The 21,741-nt window shown below is 52.6% G+C and overlaps 1 pseudogene; it reads right to left on the reverse strand.

Annotated features, from left to right (window-relative positions):
• Positions 1-4,716: 4,716 nt before the first annotated feature.
• Positions 4,717-17,557, reverse strand: LOC143387633 (ruvB-like 1; annotated as a pseudogene).
• Positions 17,558-21,741: the final 4,184 nt, after the last annotated feature.

Here is a 21,741-nt window from a genome sequence, read left to right on the forward strand (position 1 = left end):
TCTTCATGCGGAGCGGATTGCGCAGAAGCTGGGAGTGTGGCCACGCCCCCGGGGTCGGGGGGGGGGGGAGTGGGCGGGGTGTGGGCGGAGCCGGGACCGCTGCTGTGTGTGTGTGTGTGTGTGTGTGTGTGTGTGTGTGTGTGTGGCAGGGGTGGGGGCTGCAGCCTTACGGTCCCTGGCCTCGCGTCATAGCACAGCGGTGGCGTAGAGGTGGCACAGACCCCCAGAACGGCGAGGAGGGGACAGCACTTCCCCGCTGCGCGTCGCCTGAGGCCCAGACGACCAGGCGGAGGTCCCCACCACGTCCCCGCTGGCAGCTCGGCCCCTCTAGGGAGGGCGGGGCTATCCCCCTCCTGGGGGCCATCGCTGATGCTGCGGGACCCCTGGCCTTTGTGGTTCCAGCCGGTGGCGCTGGGCTCCGGGCAGCCGCGAGGCCACTGGTTTGCAGGGACGGTGCCCAGGGGACAGGTCACCTCAGGGCTCTCCCCAGTCGCCTGAAGGAACTTACTGTAGTCGAGAGGGGTGCGCGGGAGCCCCAGGACCCTGGCAGCTTGTCGCCACCGCCTGAGTGCGACAAGTTCCCTCTTAGGGTGAAGAGTGCAGGCGGCCAGCAGCCAGAGCTGCCCCTTGGCAGCTGAGCGCTGGTGCCGTGGGTGTGGGATTCGCCCCTGCCTGGAGACCCCTGCGATAGGTTCGGTGCCAAGGACTGAACCCAGGGCTTCTAGCCACCACACCATGTCTCAGCCCTTTTCAATTTTTAAGACAGGGTCTCACTGTTTGGAGGCTGGCCTTGAATTTGCAATCCTCTAGCCTCAGCCTCTTCCTTGGGTTGACAGGAGCCCTCCTGGGATCTGGGGTTCTCCAATGGCTGGGGAAATGGGGAAAGGGGTCCACAAGGGACAAGGATGGTGGTTGAGTCTTGCGCAGGCAGGGCTGGGGTCAAGAAGCCTGCCAGGTTGTCACTGCACTCCCGCCCCGGCCCCTGCCCTTGCTGAAGTCCCTTGGGTCCTTGGATGAGCGCTGCACGGGTGCCGAGCTCTAGGGGTCCCCCTCCATGTCCCCATGCCCACAGCCGCCCCACGTCCCACACAGGTCCCGCAAGGTTCCTCCCCACAGCCTCCAGTGTTCCCATGAATCACGCGATTTTGATGGTGCCAATCTGCCCTCCAGCAGCGTGACGGTGGCAGCAATGGCAGGTGATGGAGCAGGCAATTGGCAGGCGCCCATGGGCCCATCTTATCATGCTGACCCAGCTGCTGCTGCCCATGGATCTCCCAGGGCAGGGCCAGGGGTCAATGCAGCTGGGCGCAGTGATAGCCGCACCCATAATCTGGCCATGAGGCTGCCCATTAATCACTGCCTGCCGTGGTGAGGAGGGCGACAGAGGACCCACCTGCGGCCTCCTGCACCGGGCAGTCCACCAGCAGTCCTCCAAGTGGGAGGTGCTAGTTTGGTGAATTGTCCTGGGGAGGGGACAAGGCACGGTGCTGACCTATAGGTGAGCAGGGAGAAGGATGGCCTCTGCCCTCCGTCCCAGGCTCTGCTTCCCGAAGCCTGGGACTGAGGGAAACCGCTGCTTCCTCCACTCAGTGCAGCCCTGGGGCAACAGCCCAGGATGTTTCTCCCAGTAGGGACACTGGGTGGAGCCAGTGACTTCCCCTGGTCTGATTCTAGTCTCTGGGGCCCTCCTTGGGCTTCTGGTTCTTATGCCTCATATTGGAGATTTTTCTTCATTGCCCATCATCTGGGAGGGGAGGGTGGAGCTGGCTGGCAGGAGTCTCCTTATTGACAGACTGCCAGGTCCTCCTCCTGGAGGGACCCGGATTGGGGGCTCCTCTCAAACCAGGCTGCTTGGGTGGCTGATCATACATCACCTCCCAGGCCCATGGGATATGGTCACACACCTCCAGTGATAAGAGACATCTTACAGATGGGGAAACTGAGGCTCAATAACAGAAAGGAGCCAGGCTGGATTGCAAATACCTTTTATCCCAGCATTTTGGGAGACTGAGGCGGGAGAATTGAAAGTTGGAGGCCAGCCTCAGCAACTTAGAGAGGTCCTGAGCAACTCACTAACACCCTGGCTCTAAATAAAATATAAAAACGGCTGGGGACGGGGGTCAGTGGGTAAGGGACCCTGAGTTCATTCCCTGGTGCCAAAAAAAAGCCCTTCCTATTCTGGGTTCCCACTCCCACAGGGGCCCCTGAGAGCGGGCAGGAAGCTGGGATTGATGGGCCACCCAATCCCGTGCTGGGAGGCACCCAAGAGCCTGGGACAAGCTGTAACCGCCTCAAACACTTGCAGGGACCAGCCCCTCCTTCACCTAAAATCACAACCATTTTTCAGGCTCAAGCTGAAATGGCGCAAAAAAATGGGGGTGCTATCATGGCCGCTAGATAGCTTGTCAGCGTAATAAAATGTGACAAATCCCTTGCTCCAGCCCGGGCTGTGTCCTGCCACTAGTGGATGGAGACACTGCCCTCCTTGGGCCATGGGTCACTCGTCAAAACTTCCTCTGGAAGATGAATGTCATCAGGTCCGACAGCCACTCCAACTGCCCATCCAGGGCCATCTCTACTCAGAGCCAGCGGGCCACCTCCCCGACACCTGAGGAGCAGGAATGAGAAGACTCCTCTTGTCACAAGGGCATCTCTGTCCCAACTTACAGCTGGGGCCTGCTGTCACTGTGGCCTCTGGCCAGTTCCTGGGAAAGGTTGGGGCCTGGGTCAGAGGACGAGTGTGGTGAAACCCGCCCTTAGCGGTCAGATCTGAAGACCGCAACCTCCAAATACTCAGGACTCTAGTGAGGCCAGTTCCATGCACCAAGGGAGGTGGTGCAGCCCAAGGCACTCTAGGCTCTCATGGCCAGTTGGCTTCAATCTTTTTAGGGGGGAATCAGGGATAGAACCCAGGGTCACTCAACCCTGAGCTCCATTCCTAACCCTATTTTATATTATATTTAGAGACAAGGTCTCACTGAGTTGCTTCTGGCCTGGCTAAATTGTTGAGGCTGGCCTCCAATTTCAATCCTCCTGCCTCAGCCTCCAGAGTTGCTGGAATGACAGGCCGGCCCCATTGCACACGCCTTCTTGAAACTTTTGACGACATGTGAGGCCTTGGGTTCAATCCCCAGAGCCACAAGGTGGGAACTTAGAATTTTAGAACAGTTTTAGATTTGCAGAGCACTGTGACAGTGGCATTGCATTACTGTGCGTCACCCATCACCCTCTGTATTTGGCACCCAGTCACTACCTGCACCCAACGCCTTCTGTTGTATCTGATGCCCCTTTTTCTGTCCTAATATCCCAGCCAGGGACCTTGATGTCCCATCTCTAGAGGCTTCTCTGGGCTGTGACCTTTTCTTCAATGGCCCTTGTTCTTGGTGACCTCAACAGTTTGGGGGAGGATTAGTCAGGTGCTCTGCTCGTGTCCCTCAGCTGAGCTCATGGCCTGACCAGGACCCTGTGTGTGGGGTGTCCACTGTATCCTTGTGTCTCCCGAGGTGCTTGTTGAGGACTTGTTCAGTTGGCATTGACCACCACCTCCTGGCTGGGTCGAGGGGATGCTTCAGACCCACATGGTCCCTCCTCTCCTGTCCACCTGTGGAGGGTGGCATCATGGGCTCTGTGTCCTGGGCTGACATTTACCTCATTTACTTGGAACCCACAGGTGGCTGAGCCCAGCCTGCTGTGTTAACAAACTTCCTCTGATGTCAGAGTGACTTGTGTCACTGCACACTGGGTGACAACCCAGAATGACTCTCTCTGGTTGCTCAGGCTGGTCCAACTGGGCCGTTTAGAGCCTTCTGTTGGCTCCTGGTGCCTTCAGCATATCCCCATCACTGACCATCTCAGGGTTAGAGGGCCACTGATTGAGTGGGAGGGGACAGCCCATGACATCTGGCCATTCCAGAAACTTCCTTCCCAATAGGCCGAGCACAGGATACATGAGCACGCAGAGGCATCCCCCACATGGGCAGGACCTCAGCAGCCAGGGTGTGGGGACATGGGATGGAGTGGATGAGGAGATTGTGGGCAGAGGTGGAGGCAAAGCTCAGGATTCACCCAGGCCCCCACTATCCCCTGTGACAAGTGACCTTGTCTCAGGGCCTGACCTGAGAGAAATCCCAACAGCGCATAGTGGGGGACATGGAGGCACCCTTCCTGGGTACAATGGTCAGAAACCACACTTTTGGCCTTGAGCCTAAGCCATGTTGGAAGAAATATATATAAAACAATAGTAGATGATTAAAATATGGCCAGCTGGGTATAGTAGCACACACCTGTCATCCCCGTGGCATGGGAGGCTGAGGTAGGAGGATCAAAAGTTGGATACCAGCCTCTGCAACTCAGCAAGGCCCTGAGCAATTCAGTGAGACCCTCTCTCTGAAAAAAAAAAAGTCTTTGGGTTCAATCTCAGTTATTCCCTACCCCTAAAAAAAGTTTAAAAGAGGGAGAGAGAGGGAGGGAGGAAGGGAGATGGAGGGGGTAGGGGTGGTGTCATCCAAATAACATTTAATATTTTCTTTAAAAGCACCTCAGGGGAGGGAGGATTCCACCAAAGCAATCCCTAAAGTAATAATTTAAAACAAAAAAGATCTTCAGACACAACTATCCACACCGCAGAGCTCATGGGAGAGGGGAGGCCCGGCCTGCGACTGGGGACGCAGTCTCTATGGAGTGCTGCCCAGGTCCCTTCATGGACTGTCCTGCTGGTCAGCAGGATATTGGCCAAGGATTTGGCATTATGAACAGCTTTCTGGTCTTCTCCAGGGGTTCTTGCTTGATGCTGTCCTTCCCATTGATCTTGGCCAGCAGATTGGTTGGATTCAGCAGCTGCACAAAGGACCTGCAGTGGACAGTTGGGCCAAGAGTCCAGCAAGGCCCAGAGGGAGTCCCCGCCAGGTCCACGGGTGGCAGGAATCTGCCAGCTGGGCCCCCTCCAGGCTCTAGATGGTTGTTTTGGAGCCAGCAAAGGAGAGAGCTTCCATTAATGGGAACATCACAGTCACAGCCCCATCAGGGAGGCCACCAGTGTGACATAAGTTCTGGTCCTCACATCTTCACCCTAGTCTAGAAATTTTTCAAGCCAGGAACAGTGGCTTCCCAAGATCTCTGGAGGCTGAGGCAGGAGGATGGCAAGTTGGAGGCCAGCCTCTGAAACTTAGTGAGTCCTGAGCAACTCAACAAGATCCTATCTCTAAATAAAATGCAAAAGAGGCCTGGGGATAGGGCTCAGTGGTAGGGTGCCTGCCTAGCACTTGCGAGGCCCTGAATTTGCTCCTCAGCCCAATGTCATAATAAAACAACAGAATCAAGGGCCCGTCCCTGTGGGTCTCCAGCAAAGAGAAGTTAAAATTCAGTGAAGCCACCACCCAGCCAAGGAGGCTTCAGCTGTAGGCCCAGCCAGAAACCAGGGACATGTGGGGGTGAGGAAATGGGTCAGAGGGCCTTGTGGACTGTAGGGGACACCCTTCATTGTCTGGAGAGCCCAATGTCCTCGTGCATCTGGACAGGAGGCAGGGGCCAGTGGCCAGGGGAGGGGCTGGGCTGACAAGGCCTCCAGGGAGCCAAGGTTCTGGTTCTGTCCATCTCTTGTCCCAGAGGATGGTGACAGAGTTAGTGACCTCCTGCAGAGGGAGTGCCAGCTGCAGGAAAAGGGGGGACCTCTCTCATCAATCGAACTTTCACAAGCCACCTGAGACACTCAGCAGTCTGAGCCACTGTGTCCTGGGACTTGTCACACCTGGAAGCTCAGAGACACCCTGAGCCCTGGGCAGCTTTGACCTGGGCCCAGGAGGCCACCGCCTCACCTCAGAGTGGTCTTGGTGCTGATCTACCCCAGGTGGTTGAGCGCCTCCTCACTGATGTGAATCCCCTCCATCTGGGCTCAGATCTTAATGATCCTTCAGAGGAGAAAAATCATAATCCACAGTCACCAGGCCCCAGGCACAGTGAAGCACGCTTGTAATCTCAGCTCAGGAGGCTGAGGCAGGAGGATCGCAAGGTGGAGGTTAGCCTCAGCAACTTAGTGAGGTACTGAGCAACTCAGTGAGACCCTGTCTCTGAATCAAATGCAGAACAGGGCTGGTGACTGGCTCTGAGTCAAAGGCCCTGGTTCAGTCCCTGGTTGTTTTCAGGTCCCTGTTTTTTATTCTCTCCCTCAAACTTAACCAAAGTGGATTAAAGGTGAGGACAGGCAAGACCCAGGGGAACGGAGGCTCTGGGACACTGGACAATGTCCCCATAACTAACCCACCCTGCAGATGAGGGGACAGAGCTTCTGGGTAACAGGAGCATCCCCGGGGTGGTGAGGGGCCGGAAGTGAATGCCGGAGGAGATGGCGGCAGGGGCGCAACTGCTTCATCTCCTGTGGGGGAGCAGAGCATGGTGCAGAGAATCATCCCGTGGTCCAATAGGTACAGGGGGATCCTGTGGGGAGAGGGAATGTCCTCGGTGCCCCTGTGAAGGCCAAGAGGAGTCCCGTCACCTACGTTTGTCTGAGACAAGACACTGGACACCGGTAATTGGGAGGGGGTCACTGTCAGGCACAGAGAGCTTGGCAGTGACACAAGGAAAGCAGAGTCAGGGACAGGTGTAAAACCTCAGGTGGCCCCAGAGAACCCTTATTTTGTTGATTTTGTTTGGGGATAGGAGGCTCTACCACGGAGCCCCAGATCTAGCCCTTTTTAATTTTTGTTTAGAGATAGGATCTCACTGGGTTGCTTAGGGCCTTGCTGAGGCTGGCCTCCAACTCGTGATCCTCCTGTCTCAGCCTCCTCAGCCTCCTCAGCCTCTGGAATTACAGGTATGTGCCACTGCTCCTGGCTGGACAATGATATCTTAAATATGAGGCCAAAAACACAAAAGAAAAAGCAGATAAACTGCAATTCTTTGTTTTTTGTATATGTATGTGATGCTGGATGTGGAATCCAGGGCCTTGGGCACACTGGGCAAGCACTCTACCACTGAGCCCCATACACCTCCAGCACAGTCAACTGGAGCTTTAAATCAAAATTCAAAACTCGTTTATGTCAAATACCCTGTTCAAACATTGAAAAGACTACTCAAAGAATAAAAAATACTCATGAATCACACACGTGGAAAAGGTCTAGTATCCACAATATATAAAAAGTTTTTACAATTCAATAATAAAAAGATAACATAATAAAAAGGGCCAAGGATACAAGCAGATATTTCTACAAAGATATACAAATAGCCAGTAAAACACAAAAGATGCAGTCTCACTGGCCCGTGGCAAATGCAAATCATGTGAGAGGCCATGACACACCTACCAGGACATCTATGGTGGACAGTAACAGATGTCAAGTGGCACGTGGAAAACCAAGACCCTCAGACATTCCTGGTAGAAGTGTGGCAATAAAGCCATCCTACTGGCAGTTCCTTGGAAGGTCAGAGGTACCATGTGACACAGCAGTTCCACTTCTCCACACAGATCCAAAAAAAAGATACTGCAGTCCCCACACATCTGCGGCAGTGTCACTCCCACAGCCAAACCCCCGGAGTGGGCTTGGGCTGATGAGAGCACAGATCCATGAGCTGGTGAAGGCCCCACACAGTGGGCGCTCCTCAGCCACGGGGAATTCAAGGGCCTGGAGGACAGAGGTGAAGCCTGTCAGTCACACCCCACACAAAGCCACAGAAGGCTAAGGGACAGAAAGCAGCCTCCCGCTGCCTGAGGTCGGGGCAGCAGAGGGGCTGTGGACGGCTGATGGGGACAGGGGTAGCAGCATTCTAAAACCGTCTGTGGTGGCAGTTTTGTGATTTTGTGAACACACTAAGTGCTACTGGAGTTTTCCAGGGTGTAGGAGCTGCATCTCCAGAGGGCTGTTCAAAGCCCCACCTGGGACCGGGCCACAGGCTCCCACTAGGACCAGGCCACATGACTGCCTACGGCCTGACGCCTATGGCCTGGAGCTGGCCTGACACAGGAGTCCCTGAGCTCCCTTCTTAGCCCCACACAGAAGAAAACGAGGAGGCCAAGGCTGTCATCCAGACTCACCACCTAAGAGTTTTTAAAAAGACTGGATGCTGCAGAGGCCCACTCCTGTCATCTCAGCAGCTTGGGAGGCTGGGGAAGGAGGATCGTAGCTGGAGGCCAGCCTCAGCAAAAGCAAGGTGCTAAATAAACAGCTCAGCAAGACTCTGTCTCTAAATGCATTGGGTGGAGGTTGGGCCTTGAAGCTAGGTGCTGCCTGGGTGGACACTTGCTGGCTTTGTCCTGGGTAGGTTCCCGATTCAGGACAGCCCCACAGGCTCTCAGCATGTCAAAACATCCCAGTGCCCCTGAGGGCCCACATGGGAAGCCAGGAGAAAAAGCCCTCAGCCAACACTGTCCCTTCTCCCCCTGTCCCTCATGAACCCCGGGGTCAGACGTGGGTCTGTGGGACAGGGAGCTGGAAGGTCCCCTTGGGAGCACCCTGTGGGCAGCAGGTCAGGAGTCACTCACAGTGTGCCCATGTCCCAGATACTCCTCAGCCATAGACCCAACCTCATCTTGCCCAGATCCCTGGCTCCTGGCTCAGTCCAGCCTTGGTCACAGCCCAGCCAACCTCTGGGCTGCACGCTCCCTGGACACCAGGTCACAGCCCCTGCTCCTGGGCTCAAGGGGCAGTAGCCACATCCCTCAGTGCTGCTCGACCACGTCCCCAGAACTAGGCACCAGAGTCCTGTTCTAGAGACCACGGGGCTCCATTCCCACAGGCAGGTTCTCAGGTCAGAGCCACCTTCCTGTGGAGCATTCTCTGGGGCTCAGGGTGGACACAGCAGCACCCTCTGAAGACACCTGCTGGCCAGGCCAGGGACCCTTGGGGGCTGTGAGCAGGGCTCCCCAGCAGGGGGTGCCATGTATCCATGGGGAGCCCTCGGCCAGCCAGGTGTGACCAAATTAGGAGACCCAGCAAGGGGACTCAGTAAGGGGAACCCAGTGAGGGGACCCAGTGAGGGGACCCAGCTAGGGGACTTTTATAGCATCAGGTGGTGGCTGCAGAGCCTCCAGCCCTAATGCCACCCAGGGTGCCCTGAGCTCCCCCAGCAGCTGGCCAGGCTGACACCAGCTGCCCCCAAGGATGTGGGAGGCACTTTCACCCTGATCCTGTTCAGTCACGTCAGGGGACTTGAGGGGACCACACAATGCTACCCATGAGCCTGGGTCATTTGCTCGGATCCCAAGGGCAAGGGAGCAGTCAGTGGCAGGGACCCGTGGGTGGCCTGGTTCTGTGGTCCCCTAGATCCTGAGATGGGGCTTCTCCATCGAGAGCCACTGAATTTCCCACTGTCTGTCACTCAGCAGCCAGTCTGGGCAAATGGGGGGTCACTTCTGGCTCTAGCCGTCCTGAGACACTTGGACCACAGGGTTCTTTTCTAATTCCTACCCCAGCATGCATTCTCGGGGACTCATCCCCATGGCCCTCGGCTGCTGGGGTGGAAGAGGCCCTCCTGCCACATGTGCTGAGCAGGCCCAGACCCAGCTCCTGTTGAACCAGGAAGACAGAAAACCCCGAGGGCGCCACCTGCCCACTTTAGCCGCTGGGCCTGAGGGAAGGCGGGAAGGCCTCTAGCCCAGGGGCCCAGGGAGGAATGTCCCACAGCTGTGGCACAGATAGCAGAGCCACTGTGCTAAATATGTGTCCAAGCTATTCTTCACCAGGCCCCCTGTCCCTATGGCTGGAGCAGCTATACTCAAAAGCAGGCTGAGGCCAGGCAGGGGCCAGAGGCCCCATTGTGTCTCCAGGAAGGTCTTATTGTCCTCACTGGTTTTGTTCCTGGAGAGACCTGCATTCTCCTCAGTGTTTACAGCAGCAAAACTCACAGTAGCCAAGCTACAGAACCAGCCTAGGTGCCCCACAGCAGATGGATGAATAAAGAAACTGTGGTCTCTGTACACAGTGGAATATTACTCAGCCATAAAGAAGAATGAAATGATGGCATTTGAAGGTCAATGGATGGAGCTGGAGAGCATCGTGCTGAGTAAGTAAGCCAATTTCAAAAACCAAAGGCTGAGTGTCCTCTCTGACATGCAGATGCTGACTCACAATAGTGGAGAAGAGAATTTCACTGGATGAGACAAAGGGAAGGGATGGGAGGAACTGGAAGAGACATGGGAATGAATGGACAACACTTTCCCATGTTCACATAGGAAAGACAACTGCTGGCCAGGCCAGGGACCCTGGCAACAACCAAGGACACCCCACAGCAGGGTCAGCCACAGGAATGAAAATCACATCCAGGGTAAGTGACATGGCAGGATGCATGCTGCTGTCACAGGGAGCTAAGAAGAACAAATTCACAGACAAACCTGTGTTTTCACCTATGACAAGGGACAAGGTGTGATGTCATTCAGTGTTCTCATTAAAGATGAAGCGAGCTCTGCTGGCTTCTGGAAGCCAAGGTGAGGCATCTGACACTCAGGTCACCAAAGTGGGCCCACAGCCTTAGGCATTTGCTCCCCACAGGAATGTCCAGTCTCAGAGGCCAGCAGAGACCCTGCCCATCAGGGACAGGGCAGCTGTGGCCTTCAGTCCCCCTGCTATCTCCTCCCAGGGGCAACATGCACTCCCTTTGTCCCATCCTGACTTGTGACGTCATGGGTGGGGAGAGACCCGGGGAGCAGGGACAGCCAGCAGCACCTGCCTGATTGGAAGATTCCAGAGCTCAGTGCAGGGAGGTGAAGCCCTAAATGTCCAGCATGCCTCATCCATGAACAGCACGCTGCGGACCAGCTCGAACATGCCCTGGTCAATGTACTTGTTCACCACCTTGTTGATCTCACCTCAGACAGGGTCCCAGCCAGTGGGGGAAATGTCACCTGCTCTCTTCTCCACACCTCAGTTCCCTCCAGACCCAACCCTGCAGCCTGGTTCTCCTACTGACTCTCTGATCCCAGGATGGGTACTGGACTCATTCCAGGTGTGGTGTCATCATTTGAAAAAAAGAATCATGCCAGGTGTGGTGACACATGCATATAACCCCAGCAGCCTGGGAGGTTAAGGCAAGAGAATCGCAAATTGGAGGCCAGCCTCAGCAACTTAGTAAGGCCCTGAGCAACTCAGTTGAAACCCCTCTCTCTGAATAAAATACAGAATAAGTCTGGGGACGGGGCTCAGGGGTCAAGAGCCCCTGAGTTGAATCCCTGGACCCTCATCTAAAAAAGGAAAAAAGGCATCATCACCCACAAATGACACAAAAAGCCTTCTGTGGAGCTGTGTGGGGTGCAGTGTCCAGCAGCTGCCACATCTAGCCCCAAGCCTGATGCCAAGACACCCCACTTGGGAGCCCCAGGGAGATGCGTTTTCATATGCAGATTCTCCTCTGCTGCACTCAGTCAAGGAGCCCTTTTGGGGGCCCTGCATGACAATGGTCAGGTTCATTAACTTTCCATCAAGTGCAATTAGAATCCTCTCCCCAGGAAACCTGAGCAAAGAGGGTCAGAGCCAGCTCAGCCTCAGCCCCTAGAACCATGAGCCCATGCAGAATCATAGACCTGCCTCAGGTGTGAGCCCTCATCTTCCAAACCAGCGCCCCCTGTCATCAGGATGGAGCTGTTCCTAAAGAACCGGGATCTGAGGCCTGTCCTCACCCACAGCCATGACCCGGGGAGTCAAAACCGAGTTCAGAGACAGATCTGCTCTTGGCCACTCATGGAGGAGCTTAGGCTGCTGCGAGGCCTCAAGGCAACAGTGGATTCATTTTGAACTTAGGTTTTCAGGGATTAAATGGTAATGGGCGCAAGAAGGAAATAAAATTGGGAAAGAGCTGGGCATGATGGCACATGCCTGTCATCCCAGCAGCTGGGGAAGCTGAGGCAGAAGGATCAGAAGTTGGAGGCCAGCCTCAGCAACCTAGCAAGGGCCTAAGCAACTCAGGCAGGCTCTGTCTCTAAATACAAAATATAAGTGCTGGAATGGGGCTCAGTGGTCGAGGGCCCCCGAGTTCAATCACTGGCATCAAAAAAATAAATAAATAAGTCCATAAAGGAGCAAGGGAGACCCACTGCCTGGTGTCAAAGTCGGCACCTTTTTGGGACCTCAAAGGAAGCAGATGCTGACCTCAGCGGGGCCAGAGCACACAATGTGGCCACAGCTTCTAAAGAGAGTGAAGACTCAGAGCAGTGCAGTGGGGGGGGGGGGGGCGCTCAGAGCTGGGAACACGTCAGAAGCAGGGCCTCAACTCAACTCTGGGCTCAGGCTTCGCCACGCATCCTCCCTGTGATCTCTGTCTTCTGTGGCTTCATCAACTGCCCCATCATGGTCAGGACATCTTCTCCTGCTGTAGGAGACAGGACTTTCTATGGCAGCTACCAAAGCCCATCCTCCTGCCTCCTGCAGGTCCCTGATGCCACTCAACTTAGAAGCCTGAGGTGGACAGGCCCAGCACAGCTCTCCTGGGAAGGATGAGGGGCTCCTGAACTCAGAGGGATCCCCTCAAGGTTTCCCCTGACCTGTAAGAATCAAGCAGAATCGTGCGTGGTGGCATGTGTCTTTAAAAATTCTGGTAATTTGGGAGGCTGAGACAGAAGAACTGCAAGTTGGAGGCCAGCCTCAGAAACTTAGAGAGGTCCTGAGCAACTCAGCAAGACCCTGTCTCTAAATAAAATATAAAAAGGGCTGCAGATGGGGCTCCATGGGGAAGCACCCCTGGGGATTAAGCTTCAGTACAAAAAAAAAAAAAAAAAGAAAGAAAACTCCGGCCAGGTAGGAAGAAACTCCAATCCCAAGAGCCTCTGGCCTCTCCTGGGCAGAGTTCTAAGTGACAAAAAGCAAAACCAGATTCCCAGCAGAAAGCCCATTCCTCGTGGGGCGGAGGAGGCTCCCTTCAGGATGAAGAGCAAACATGACACTCTGTCCAGCAGGACCCAGAGCAGAGCCAGCTGGGACCTGGAGGACTCGGGGCTCAGGTTCTGTGGAGGCCAGAGCTTCTGTGAGGCTGTCTAAGGCCCTGTGAGGGCTCCCACCAGGTACCCCCAGCCCGGGGTGGAGAGCAGCCCCCACCAGGCTGGCAGGCAGCCTGGGGCAGATAATGCCTAGAGATCAGCTGTGACGGCATGTGTACATTGCGACAAATAGGCCGAAGCTCATGTCATGCTCATTGATGAGCTTTCCAGAGGGCCTCCAGGAGGACAGCATGGCCCTGGCCACTGGTTCCCTTGGCCTTGGGCATGTGCTGGACTAGCAGGGCCTGTCCTTGGTGCCTGGCATTGGCTACGTCCTGGTCATACACCATTCTGTCCTAGATGACCTCCTTCTTTTTGTGCATGTCGCCCTTGGGCAGGGCATTTCCTCCTCAGCCTCCAGGGTGAACTTTGTGGGCTAGGAGCCGCACCTGCCCTGCCTCTGCCAGCAGACCATGGGGCACTGGGACCACACAGAGCTCAGTGACAAAAAGGTCACTGCTGCCCACCGAGGGTCCCCAACAGCGCACTCCTCCTTTGCCCCACAGCCTGGTTCCAAGCTGGATTTCTAGACCTTCCCCGGGCAACACCTGAGACTGTCTGGAAGATTCTCTCTCCTTTCTTTTCACTCCTGATAAAGGAGCATCCAGGGGACTCACTGGAGCTGGGGCCTGGGCTCTTCGAGGTGGTGATTTATGGGTGACATGAGGCTTGAGGCTCATCCATTAACCAGGGAGGAGCAGCCACCCTGGAACGCCACAGGAGATAGAGGAGGAACCACTTGGTGCAGTCCACAGGCTCAAGATTCTGGGAGGAAAACCAGGGAGATAAGGGAAGATTGAAGACGCCACCTGGTGCAGCGGGAAGGGACAAAGGCTGTCTGATCCCTGTCCCCCACAGGGTTTGGGTCTTAAACACTTTGCCTGCTGAAGTCACAAGAAGAGGAAAACAGAGAAAATTCAAGGTGACTTAGGTAAAGGGACAGCTGCTGACTTTTCCCCTCCCACCCCCCCTGAGAGAAGTGACACCCTTGTCACCCAGGTCTCCCTCTGGCAGACCCTTAGGTGTGGCGTTGTCCCCAGGGAGCATATCTTTACAGCCCTGCTGTTGGCCTCCATGTAGATGACGTTCCTGGCCTCCACTCAATTCTTCTGAAGACTTTCAAAAATGCTGGGGTTTAGCTAAAACCAAACCAAACCACACAAAGGGGGACACAGACCACTGTGATGCATGTTCCAGTTCCTTCTGACCCCGAGGGAAGGCACCTTTTTGTAAGAGACCAGAGAGGCCAGGCACAGCAGTGCACACCTGTCATCCCAGGGATTTGGGAGGCTGAGGCAGGAGGATCGTCAAGTTGGAGTCCAGTCTCAGCAACTTATCAAGGGGAGACTCTCTTTCAAAACTATACAAAGCAAAATAAAAAGGGCAGGCTTCTGGCTCCCTGCTTAAGCACTACGGGTTCAGTTCACAGGACTAAACATGAGAGAGAGACAGACAGACAGACACTTGAGGTAGCTAGCGACCCTAGGAGTGGGTGGGTATGAGGGTATGTGGCACGGCACAAGAACCTGGAATGAGGGCTTAGCACACCAGGAGGTGAACCTGAGGGTGACTCTGTTTGCCCACAGGAGAAAAGAGAACGTCACCATTACTCTTCCTTGCCTTGCCTTCAGGGGTTGCAAAGTGATAGGAGCATTCTCACAGGGATCTCACTGCCCTTAGAGGGGACATGTGTCAATGGCCATGCCCCACGGCACCCTCCAGGATCACCAGTACAGCTCCAGTCCTTGAGTAGGGACATCAGAGCTTCCTGCTTAGCCACCTGAGGCTGAATTTGACATGGCCCATGTGATTCCAGCTCTCTGGGCCTCAGTCTCCTTCTCTATGTGACAGCACCCAGAAGCACCCTCAGAGGAGTCCTGCTCAGAAAGGGAAACATAAGTTGGAATCACCCCAAACTGTCTGGGTCAAGAGGCTGAAGTAGGAGGATCACCAAGGTAGAGGCCAGTCTAGACCACACAGCTAGGTCCTGGGGCTGGGGCACAGCTCAGTGGCAGAGCACTAGTTCACTATGGCAAGGGCCCTGTGTTTGAGCCCCAAGACCACAAAAAAAGCAAATCCTAGCACCCTCTGGCTCCCGGGGCTGTGCACACACATCTCGGGTGATGGTGCTCTACAGGGCCTTGCTCTTCACCAGGGCAAGTACAGCAGCCTCTGCAGGTCCCGACTGGCAGACAGGTCCTGAGCTGAGCTTCCAGAGGAGCTGCTACAGATCGCCACCCTGTGGAAACACACCTGAACTCTGTCCCATACAAATTCCAAAGTCAAAGGGGGGCTGCGGGGTATACGACACAGACTAACACCTAGTGCAGGGTTCCCTCGGCAGGAGGGGGCCCCAAAAAGGCCAATCCAGAAACAAAGTCGGTGTGTGGTGGCCAAAGGGCAGGGGGAGGTACAGCATGTGGCCATTCATGGGAATGAGGTCCCTTGGAAGTTCATGACAATGTTCTAGAATTGAGATGGGGAGTATAAACTGTCATGCATCAAAATCCTGTGGGCCACACACAATTAAAATGGGTGGATAATGTTCACAACTTCACCCCAAAAGAGCTGCCAGGATCTCACCAGGGATCAGCCTCTCTGGCCTCCTTGGGGCACTTTGCAAACAGGATCAGGAATTGGGAGTCCCCAGGCCGAGATTTGTAAGCCTCCTTCAAACTCAGACACTTCACAACTCCACACAACGCACCTGAGGTCCTTCTGTCCCAATATCTCATCCAAGTGGGAAAAATGCCCAGAAAGACTTGGGTTTTGTGGAGGGAACTGGGGGTACCAGGGCCTGGACTCAGGGGCCCTTGACCACAAAGCCCCATGCCCAACCCTGTTTGGCATTTTATTTAGAATCAGGGTCTCACTGAGTTTCTTAGGCCCTCACTTTGGCTGAGTCTGGCTATGAACTCATCATCTTCCCTCCTCAGCCTCCCAAGCTGCTGGGAGCAGAGGTGGGCACCACCTTTGTTTTGGAAGACAATTTTTCCCTTCTCCATTAGGCTCTTTTCTTCGAGAAGCTGGACAAAGCAGACCCATGGATGGCTCAAATTTCCACTGTATTCCTGTGTCCTTTCTCCTATGTGGAAGAGGACAATTTTTCTCTTTTCATCTCAGGCACTTTTATACGGTTGATTTTCCAGATGAACTGGCTCAAGGTGTCATTCCTGAGAAGGGGCCACCTTCTCAGAACCTCATTAATCTAGGGTGGACAGGATGTGGTCAGGGATTAAAGAGAGAGAGAGAGAGGTTTGCAGAGCCAAGCTCTTGAGATAAAGGCCCCATTAGGAAACAGAAAAATAGCCCTTGGAAGAAGTGACATTTTCATGATCTCTATAAAGCAGTGACCGAGAAACCACCTCAGAGAATCAAAGAACCATCAAATTATAAATGGGGAAAAGATGGAGAGATTCTATGTTAGATAGAGAGTGGTCTAGAAATAAGAAACTGAGTCCCAGGGAGCTCAGAGGATGCACAGGGGTCACACAGCACCAGGGGTCTTGCAAACACACTGCCCCTCAGCCAGCACTGGATGCAGGATGACTGTGGAGCCTCTTTCTTAGCCTGAGGCCTTGATATGGAAAAATAGGAAAAATGAGATTCACAGTGTCTTCACACTCGGCACACAGCTGTGAGGAGCCACAGGTAAAATACCTCCCCAATCCGGCAGCAGGGGACCTGTCTATGCAGCAGGTGACCTGGCTATCCAGGAGGGCACAGGTGTAGGGCTAGTGTGAGTCAATCATAACAACAGTGGATGAGTAAAAACATTATGAAAAAGAAAAAAAAGAAAACAAAATTATGTCCACTTTGACTTTTGGGGGAGGTGAGGGACAGTATTGGGAATTGAACCCACAGGTGACTTACACCTGAGCCCCGTCCCCAGCCCCACTTTTTTATTTTATTTAGAGACAGGCTTTCCCTGAGCTGCTCAGGGTCTTGACTAAGTTGATGAGGCTGGCCTTCACCTTGTGATCCTCTTGTCTCAGCCCCTGAGTGGCTGGGATGACAGGCGTTCTCCACTGTGCCTGGCTGGCCAATGGTCATCATGTGGGGGATGAGATGGCAGAAGCAATTTCTTGACTTAACCACACAACTCCCAGGAGCAATGAGAAAAGAAAGAGCTACCACATGAAGGGACCTATGCCCAAGCCCTCTACGAAGTGTCCCTTTATACAACATGGTGTTATCCTGAGTGTCCCATATGGCATCAATAGTGCAGAGGCCAAGGTAAGAGGAACGCAGAGGTCACACCACCTGCCCAGTGCAACAGTGCTGAGGATAGGGCTAAGGACGGACTCCTCTTGAGCTGCTTGGTGCCCTTGGCTGCCTTGAGCCCTATGATCACATGGCTGATGGTCTTGTCATTGCCGTCCATGGGGTCCTTGGTCTCACATGGCGTCAGCTCAGTCACCTCCCCCTCGTAGACTTCCTTGACCTCCTTTATCCACAGCCCTGGGAGGGACAGCCAATGGGGACAGTGAGAAGGACCATCCTTCTCTTCACATCCATCTCCTCCCCACCAACAACCTTCTTACCTCAAACTGTCACAGCACAAGAACTGACAAGTCACCTTACAGTACAACCCGGAGACACCATCACGGGTGGAAAGCAACACTACAGGGAGCAGTGGCCCATGCCTGTCATCCCAGCTTGGGAGGCTGAAGCAGGAGGGCAAGCTGGAGGCCACCCTTAGCAACTCAGTGAGGCCCTGATCAACTCAGTGAGGCCCTGTCTCCAAATAAATTCAAAAAAGGGCAAGGAGGTGTCTGTGTGCTTAGGTGCCCGGGTTCAATCCCTAGTGCCCCTCCTCAAAAGAAAAAAAAAAAAAGAAGAAAAATTGAGGGTCGCTATTCTCCTGAAAAATGGGGAGACCACAGAGAACTGCTGGTAGGGGGGCATCGGGCTCCCTGTGAGCTGATATGGAAATGTCCCAAAGGGAGAGACACATGGCCACAGGATCAGACACTCAGGCCACTTTCCACCCTTCACGCCATCCCTTGCCTTCTCTTCTCTAGACACCCAACCAGGACAAGGACACTCAAGACAGGAAGCTAAGGGCCACTCTCCTCTGCCTGGGATCCACCTGAGAGCCTATAAATGGGGCTTTTGGAAAACACGCAAAAGAGAATCCACATTCTGTGTTTGATGAACCAAATTCCCAGCTCCTGAATCCCAAGACAAACTTCCCAAACAAAGCCCAGAGCAGCTGTGCACACCTTGAGTCCCAGGAGCTCCAGAGTCTGAGGCTGAAGGATCATGGGTTAGAGGCAAATCTCCACTGAGGCCCTGAGAAACTCAGGGAGACCCTGTCTCTAAAGAAAATGCAAAATAGGGCTGGGGATAGGGCTCAGGGGTCGAGGGCCCCTGGCTTCAATCCCTGGTAGAAAAAAAAAATTCTCAGACAACATGAAGGTATCAGAAAAGTCTGTCAAGCTTGGAAAATTCTGGGCTTTTAAGCCTACTTTGATTTTTTTTTAATAGAACCTTTTCTATTCTGCAAAGAGAAAATTCCTCCAAATTGAATGCCAGTCCATATTTACTGTCAGGGAATTGTGATATGGAATTCCTTCAGAAGGGGAAAGAAGGCATCCCTGTCTCTCAGTCACTCATATTTGTCTAGAAGTTTCTAGATGGTGAAAAGTAAACAAGGGAAGGCCAAGTGGACTATGGGCCCAGCTGATGGCCAGGAGTGGGCCTGCCGGCGCTGTCTCTGGTCACAACAGTACAAAGAACATGGGTTTCATCTGCTGGCTCGGGTTCTAAGTCCCTGAGAGGGACCTTTATCATGTCAAGGGAGCAGCATGGAAGGGGACAGATGACCCTCTCTCCCTACCTCTGCAGCTTCGCAGGAATTCAAAGGTGCTGGGACAGAAGGCTCCTGTCTGAGGGGAGGCCACAGGCGTGCCCTTTCATTCTGTGGCCGATATAGAAATTTCTCCTCATAGCTGCCATCAAAAGCCCCTGCTGTGTCCCCACCCCCGCACCCACCCAAGGGGCAACTTCCATCAAATGTGCCTGGCAACCTCTACTTTTTCAAATTTTAAAGCATTTCATTTCCTGCTGAGCCGTTGAAACCCAAGCAACTGTGTGCAGGCCAGTTTTATCAGGTTTTTGTCTCATAAAATTTTTTTTATTTATTTTAAGTTTTAGATGGACAAAATTTCTTTATTTTTTTAATTTTTATGTGGTGCTGAGGATTGAACCCAGGGCCCCACACATGCTAGGTGGATACTCTACCCCTGAGGCCCTGCCCCAGCCCAGAAAAATGGTGTTTTTTTTAAATTTAAGTACTTATATTAATATTCAGGTATTTGAAAGGTTGTAATATCTTACTGGTCACATTTTTTTGGTTCTTTTTTGTACCAGGAATGGAATTCAGGGGCCCTAAACCCCTGAGCCCCATTCCCAGCCCCTTTTACATTTTATTTAGAGACAAGGTCTCACTGAGTTGCTCAGGGTCTTTCTAATTTGCTGAGGCTGGCCTCCCATTTTCTAACCTCCTGCCTCAGCCTCCTGAGCTGTTGGAATATGATGCATATGCTTAATTCATGAGTTAAATAACATCACTGGCACATGTTTAAATAAGGAAAAGTAAGCCAAGCACACATCTGTAGCCATAGTTATTCAGCATACTGAGGGAAGAGGATGGTTTGAACCCAGGAGTTGCAGGACTGCCTGGGAAACATAGTGAGACCCTGAAAAATAGGAAATGTAAAGAGAAAAGAAAATGAGAAATGAAGAAAAAATAATAGAGAGAAAAATTTAAAAAGTAAAACTCAGATGTAGTTGTATACACATATAATCCCAGCAGCTCAGTAGGCTGAGGCAGGAGGATCAAGAGTTGGAGGCCAGCCTCAGCAACTCAGTGAGATCCTGTCTCTAAATAGAACATAAAAGGGGCTGGGAATGGGGGCTGTGGGGTGAAGTGCCCCTGGGTTCAATACATGGTACCAAAAAATGTTTTAAAAAGCCTAAGTTCAATGTGAAACAAAGCTTAGCTTCTGGTCACCTAGTTCTGAATTAGAACTCTCAGTTCAGCATTAGTGTCACACAGGGGTTGGGGGTGGCTCAGCGCCCATGTTCCCAAAAGAGAGAGAGAGAAGGAGAGAGAGAGAGAGAGATAGATAGATAGAGAGAGAGAGAGAGAGAGAGAGAGAGAGAGAGAGAGAGAGAGAGAGAAAGCAGACAATTGAGACAAGGTCCCTGCTGATGTTGGCCCTGATCACCTGGCTGAGGTGTCTGTCACACATCCCCACTGAAAGTGACTCTTTTATTCCTCCATTGAGCACTGGTATGTCAGGCAGAATGATTAAGGGCAAAGCATTCTTGTGAGAATTCTTTGGCATGGGAATTGGGGCTTTTCCCCACATTTGCCTATTCATTCAGTCATTTGTTTACACCAAAATGGCCTTAAGACTGTTTATTTAGACTCTTGGCTACAATCCACCATAACTTCATTTGTTATTCAATTGCCCAATTGTTCCAGCTTTGGCCAATTGGAGCATGTCCACGTGCCTCCTGTGTTCCAGGGAGCAAGGTTCCTAACTCTGTGCTTTTCTCTTTAAGCTCTGCCATTCACTGGGGAACACTGACACACTCTAGGACCACTAGTGTATCTCCTGCTGCAGTCCTTTATCCAAGAGGCCCCATTCCTTTGATGTGAGGAAGCCTGTATGAAGCAAGAGCTGGCTCTGGGATCCTCAGGCTCCTTGCTGTGCATTATCACTTCTAGGTCTATCACATTCTAACCCCAAGAGCACACCCATTCACCACATTTTCCAAATGTACCCCATCTGGTGAGAATGAGGCAGATCCAGCATTCATGCTGTCGTCTTCTTCAGTCCTACCACTGGGTCTTTCTAGACTTGGCTTACCTATTTGCACAGTAAGGAAGCTTGCTCAATATCCACTTTCCATTGTCCATTTCCAGTGTGCAGAACCACAGGGTCAGGGTGGAACACAGCCACCACAGAAACAATCACGGAGCAGTTGCATGTGGACTCATTTTGTTCTGTCAACTTTGCTAAGGTCCAGTGACATGGAGGTCAATATCTTTAGCTCCTGGCGCTAGATATTAGGCAGCCCTGTGGTTTAAGGAAAATCTACATAAAAGAAACCCATCTCACTTTGATAGACTTCAATATTTCTTAAATTTTGCAAAGACAATCTTGGTTTTATTCATCTAGTATCAGTGAATATCACATGAACTGCAGCGTATAATTTATTCAGCTATTTGATTTTATACACCCCTTCCAATAAAGATAGAACCCATTTCCAACTAGTACCAAAACCATAAAATATTCAGAAGCATGAAAATATATTTTTTAATTGTGCAAGCTTTTTCACATATTAAACTCAGAACTTTAATTTGTCCTTGAACATGCTGGACTGCTAAAATTTGAAGGTTATGTCACCTTAAAATTCACTTGTATGGGCATGACTTTATTATATCCACTCTCTTTAAGGTAAGAAGATTAAAGAAGTAGATTTTGAATGGGTCAAGAACATAAAAAATCGGGCTGCACAGCGCCCTGTACTCAAAGCAAGACAGTGCAGAATGTGAAAATTGAAGCTCAGGGTAAGGCAAGCCGTGGGGCAAATCAAGAAAGTCATCAAGGACAAGAGAAGCCAGTCACTAGAAAGCAAGTGAATGCAGTAGATCAAATTCCAGAATCCTGGAAACCTAGGAACCTAAAATATTATGCAAGTTGATGGGGAAAGACAGACATACAAAAGAACCAATACGGGAAAATGGGATTGGAGTACAAATATGAGCCCTG

The sequence above is a fragment of the Callospermophilus lateralis genome, unplaced genomic scaffold (genome assembly GCF_048772815.1).
Source record: "Callospermophilus lateralis isolate mCalLat2 unplaced genomic scaffold, mCalLat2.hap1 Scaffold_83, whole genome shotgun sequence".
Taxonomy (NCBI): domain Eukaryota; kingdom Metazoa; phylum Chordata; class Mammalia; order Rodentia; family Sciuridae; genus Callospermophilus; species Callospermophilus lateralis.